The sequence below is a fragment of the Eurypyga helias genome, unplaced genomic scaffold, assembly GCF_000690775.1.
Source record: "Eurypyga helias isolate BGI_N326 unplaced genomic scaffold, ASM69077v1 scaffold15341, whole genome shotgun sequence".
Lineage (NCBI taxonomy): Eukaryota > Metazoa > Chordata > Aves > Eurypygiformes > Eurypygidae > Eurypyga > Eurypyga helias.
The window spans coordinates 29,481-35,965 of record NW_010232891.1 but is presented as its reverse complement, the minus strand read 5'-3'; positions in this window follow the sequence as shown (position 1 = coordinate 35,965).

Genomic DNA, 6,485 nt, shown 5'->3' with positions numbered 1-6,485 from the left:
TTTTCTCACTTGTACCCTTCTGATTCTCTCCTCCACCCCACTGGAGGGTAAGCAAGCAGCTGTTTGATGCCTAGTTGCTGGCTAGGGTTAAACCTCGACACATATTTAAGTCTTTCATGCAGCCGAAATTCCCCAGTCTTATATCACATATAAGCACCTTTCCACAATGAATAACGTAAGTAGTGTTCAAAGCCATCATTCAAAACACTGAAATAACTAAATCTTTCCCATGTATACAGCCAGAGATGATGCACCAGCAATACCCTTTAATTCCACAGCTGCAGATTTACCATAGAATTCATTTCTTAGACCATGAATTTCTGTTTTCATTTAAAAAAAAAAAAAAACCAAACCCACACTTAAAAATGCCAAATCCAACCACAAACCCACCTGTCACTTCTCTACAAAAAGCTTAAGCAATAAGCTCTGACAGGTGTGACTTGCTCTATTTATCTCCATCAAGGCCCTCATAGGTTTCATTATTACACAGCTGTGTATTTTGTCTTTTTTCCAAGATGATGGAATTTGTTATTTTCCAGCAGGGTTAAAAACCAAATAAATAAATAAATAAAAGCATATTTTGAAGCAGTACACTCCTGTACCTTGCTTTGCCTGCTTTCCTTACCAAACCATGCACAGCAATGCTGCTAGTGGGTGGGTCAGCCTGCCTGGAGAAACAGTCACAGTTGAGGAACAAAGATGACAAAATACTTCAAGTGACCACATGCAGCCTGTTTCCCTTGAACAAAACCAAAGGAATAAGGTGCTCCTCGCTGTTACCTTAACAGGCAGCTTGCAGAAAGCAAGCCACGGTCAGAAAATCTATGATTCTATGTTTCTTGGGCAGTACGATTTAAAACTGATTTCAAAAATTATCACTGCTGTCAATCAAGCAGTAAATAATGTTGTTAGTAATAATCCTTAGCTCTGTCTCTGGATAGGAATGAGAGCGCTACAGCAGACATTTGGCCTGATAGTCACAGGGTTGTTTTGTTTGGTTTTGTTTGTTTGGATTTTTGTTTAATTACAGGGAAAGTTTCTTCTATTCAGCTCTGAAATGAGAACACTGCCTAGCCCATGAGACTAAACCTCCTTACACTGCAGGAAGAAAAAAAGAAAACACCCACACTAAAACATAATTGAAGTGTCTCTCAAATAAAATAATAATCAAAACAGAAAATAAACCAGCATACAGCTTGTATACAAATATGATACTAAGAATTATTCACTAGTTTACCTACTTAAACCTATGTGTTTATACTGCTTTCACTTACAGCTCTGACTTTCACAAGCCAGCAAGCACCAAGGTTAAACTCCCTCCAGTGAGGGAGAGAGCTCTGTCACCTCTAACACCTTCTGAGACACCAAAATAACAGAAAGGCACAGCCAGGCCATGTCTGCACAGAACCCTAGTCTTATCTGTGATGCATCGACTTGATTTTTTCACTTAGAATATTGGGAGAACTATCTCAAAATTGTAGATATTATTTAATAAGCATGTCAATATACTTAATCTTTAAGAGCATCTTTTTATGTCACAAGTATTTGTACATACTAAGTTTTAGTGAGAACTGTAGGAGATATTCGGAGTTCCTATGTATTTACTTCGTTCGTTGATTTGAAGCTTTTTGAGGCAGAAGAAAAGCTATTGCCAAGTTGATTTCCTTGGCGAGAGAATTCATGATTGCAGTCAAGACTAAATTACTGGAAACCTTTCACTGATAATTCAAGTCATTTTAATAAAATTTTAAAGCATATTAAAATAATTCCATGCCTTTGTGATTTTTTTTTTCACCAATTCTCCTGAATTATTTTAATTTTTCCTTACCTCCAGCATCTACTTCCTTATCAATAACATCATTGTAGTGGGGCTTCGTTGGTTTATAGCGTAGTGTTGTCAGTAACGACTACAACTGCAGGAAGCTTTAGCAGACCCAGCAGGCGGACAGAAAAGAATGTGACTGGATGGGACACAGAAGGTTTGAGCAGCTGGGAGGTAAGCTGGCCAGGAACAGTTGTCCAGAAAATGGTGCTGAGATCAGAGAAACAGTTTGAGTGCAGAGACAGGAAAAAGCTGTGAAACCTGAATAGGAAAAGCTCAATATACAGAGAGGATTAGAGTTTTTCAAGACTAGAAAGTCAGGAAAGAGAAGTAAGAAATCTGGTGAGAAAAGTGGGAAATCCAGGTGAAGTAGAGTGACAGAGAAGTCATCCAGTTCCAATGGGGTATGTTATAAGAAGAAGTACCTACTGAGAGTTTCCGATCACAGTGAGAGATGTGGGTACTTGGACCACTTCCTTAAACAGAACTATGCTTTTTATTAGCATTCTACTTTGCAGGAGTTTAATTAAAGAAAAGCTACAGCATCCTGGGGGGTGTTTATACTTCCAGATGCTTCCTTTAGTCATGCCATACTGGGTACCACATTTAGTTTTCCATGTTATCCTCATTTAACATTAGCCAGTGCTACTGCTGCCAGCTCCTAGTGCTGCACTAACCCTCAGCAATGTTAACTAGACCACAAGCAGGTTGTCGGTTGTATTTGAGAACCTCTTGTCCAGCCATAAGTAAGCTGCCCCCAACAGAGAGGCACTAATACACTTGGAGTAGAAGGGAAGCACTGGCCGTACAGTGAGCTTGCCCAGCATCAAGGGCAAAGGGAGGCAGAAAGACCGTGAGCACGTGGAGAGAAGGGGAAACTGAAATAAAGACATTTCATTAAAGCTGCACTTACTAGTTGGTTATGAGGCATCATGTGCCCCAGGAAAATTTCCTTTTTCAAGTTGTTTATCTCCTCACTTCTAAAAGAAGCTGTTCTGCTTGCCAAAATTTTTTCTCTAAACTATAAACACTTAGACACAGAGTTTGAAAAATCAGAAAAGGATGGCATCGGAAATCCCTATACAGAAATCTGTAATCCATAAATCCAATATGTTCTACAGAATTTTTTTTTTTAAGAGAGCAGTTACAAAACAGACCGAGCCAAATATAAGGGTTTTTCAAAATTTATATCATAACCAAAGCAGACTGCACACTAGTATAGCCTTGTCTTCAGTGAAGTTACCATCCCACCACTATCAACTGACAGTTGGAGATGCTTATCAATAACGAACGGTAATGCTGAATGTCTGAACAGTAGTACTTGTTCAGATGACAAGTGAAATTAAACATAAAGAACCATCTACTATTTCAGCAGTCTTCAAAAATATTAATTTAATCACTGGAATTTACAACAGTGTCAGTAGTAACATTTCTACTCTTAATCCATCCTGCAACTTGACAAGGGAAGAAAATAGTAATAGAGCTCAGTTGTAACAATGGGAAAGAGAGTACTGGGAGGAAAATAAAACCCTTGTTTTGATAGGGGTGGAGTAGCATTTAGGATTTTAGAGTTAGTATTTCACTAGCCTGAAAGGGGACAACTGACCTTCCACTGCACTCTTTTCTACCACAGTGAAGAATAATGCACTATCACCAGAGAAACCCAATGCCATAAGCAAGAAGAGAGCTGCCAGTTTGAGGTTAGGGATCCCATCTATATCTATGTGGTTTAGCTTTTATATGCAATTGTGTGCATTTAGCTACGAAGATTAAAGGGAAAAAATGAAAACTTCTTAATTAGAAATACCTCTGTTAAATATTTGACAAGACTTAAATAAAATTGTTTTATGAAAAGACATTGAAATTGAGGCCTTGGAAGTTAAATTATTGTTACCTGTTAAATCTCACACATAGTACACACTCTTGATTCAACAATATTGCTAGACTATTTTACTATTTCTAGACCCTATTCATCTTTTTTAAATCGGTATGTTTGTGGCATTCTATTTTTACAGAACTCCTAACTGAACTTTCTGTACAGATGCTGAACGAAAAAAAAAAACTTAACCACTAGCTTAGCTAAGATAAAGTCTTAGCTGTACCATCATCGCCTTGTTCCCATCTAATCCACAAACAGAGCAAACCCCTCAAAAGTAGGTATATTCTATTCCAAAGTAACCAGATGATAAAAAAATTAAAGCAGGAAAGAATGGAAACTTGGGAGATTTAGAAAGTTCTTACAGGAGAGCATTACAACTCTAGCAACCATTTACTTTCTATGTTTAGTGTTACATCTATGGGTTACTAGAAGCTAACTGGCAGTTACGAAGCAGCATTTTGTTTCTATTGACAATCTTTCAATTATAACAAAAAAAAATTTAAATGCTACTGAATACTTATGGTTTTAAGCTGAAAAATGTTCTTTAAGAGAATGCTGTTACAACAGATTGTTGTAAAACAAAAATGGGGAAAAGATTGATTGAACTTTTAATGAGTAGGTGTCTATTATTGCTGTTCTTACAGCTAGGCTTTGAAACTTAATTAGTTTTGATTTTTATTTTGCCAGTCAAGTCCACTGAGATGCATATTTCATTCACAAAAGCAAACAGGCTCAACACTATCTTATATACTTCTCTTCATTTATAAGGGAAGCTAGCCTTTCCACAATCCAATTCCATAATTTTAAGCCAAAAATCTATATTCCTTTGTATTAGTTATTGTTTAAGTGGTTTGAATTTCACACTTAGCAAGAGATAGCCATTAAGAAGTACTTTTATAATTACTAAGAGCCTTAAAGCTGGCCTTAGAACTTCAGCTGTGGAGCAATAACATGCTGTTGGTGTATGATTTTACGGTGCATAAATGTCTGATAGATGATTTGTCCCCATGCATCAGAATGAAGCGTTTCTGCTGATGTTTGTCCAACCCCTTCTTAAGGGCCTTCAATAATGGAGATACATTCTCAGGCAATTATTCTGATATTTAACTCTTTTTGCTACAATGACTTCTTATATCTAATCTAACCCACCTGGCATAATTTAAACCCACTACTCATTACCTATGTACTGCAGTGAACAAGCATATATAATTATATTCCACAGAAAATTGGAAGTTAGTTCCTTCTGGACTTCTGATCATTTTAATTTCTTTCTTTTGGAATTTCTTTCCAAAGGATATTTTCCCACTTCTTCCTTGAAACGTGGCATCCCAGCTAGGAAAAGTGTTCCAGCTGAAGTGTTATCAGCACTGAATAGAATAATTATTTTACTTGCTTTACTAACATTAACCCTATTTATATAAATAGAATCATAGAATGGTGTGGGTTGGAAGGGACCTTAAAGACCATCCAGTTTCAATCCCCCTGCCATGGGCAAGGACACCTTCCACTAGACCAGGTTGCTCAAAGCCTCATCCAGCCTGGCCTTGAACACTTCCAGGGATGGGGAAGTATGGTGTCAGCCTCTACTCTTAATTCTTGTTCAGCTTCTGATCTGCAATACCATATACATAGATGATTCCGACAGCATTATCTGGTCTTGCACTTCTATTGTTGACCCTTGCTACCTAAATGAAAAAGTCAGTGTTTTTCCTTACAGAGTTTCTCTGCAGCTTGACAATAAATTGCTGGTGATATTCCGTATGTACTATTTTGCAAACAATTACATAGTACCCTAACACTGTATCTGGTCTAAATCTGAGTACCTTGCTTATGAGATGTTGCACCAGACAGTGCAGAGATACCTAAAGATACGGCATCTACTGCTTCGACCCTAATCTCAAGGCCTGTTATGCTATTGGAGGAAATTAATTTGGTTTGAAATAGTCCATTTTTATTAATCTGTTGACTCATATTCTGTCAGGAAAAATCATCTCAGAGTAGTGCATGTGCTGTAAATTCACAATCATTTATTTCACAATAGCTTCTACTTGCACACAGAATCTAAGCTGACAGTAATAAGAGGAAGAAAATCAGTGTTACCAGACACAGCCTGTATTATCTGAATGATGCTTTGAACAATAGAAATTCCTCTCATTCAAAAACTGAAGTGCTGAGAAGATGAGAGGGTGGAAAAGTGAAGAAAGAATATTATTGACCCTTCCAAGATACACTGTCTCTGCTATTCATTTATTTTTAGGGCTACTGCAACAGGTTTATATGCTGTAGAAGTCAGCCCAGCTGCCTATTCTGAAACAGGTTCATAACATCAAAGACTAAGTTTTCTTTCAGTTCATTGTTCTCCAAATATGGGGAAACCCCAAATCCTCCATTTCTGAAGTGTTGTTCAATAGGTTTAGATTTAGAAATTGCTCTAGCACTCTCTATTGACACCTGCTGCCAATAAAATGCTATTTTCCTGATGTAAAACTAACCCATAAAGTCTCATATCTTCAATTTATTTCCTTCAAATAGCTCAATCAGACAGCAACTTTGCCAATCGTTATAACACATAAAGCCCCTCTACTTTTGCAGTCCCTCAGTCATCTGGGAGTTAAAGCACGAATTGCTGCAAGAAGAAAATCGCTGCCAGTTTGTTGGACAATTTAAATCGTGAAATGGTGGTAAGACACTTCAATTTGGGTTTATGCCTTTTCCAATTTTAAGTCACTGAGAAAACGTATTTTCTTTAGGTATGTGAACATTTAGGGAAATTAGCAAAAATTG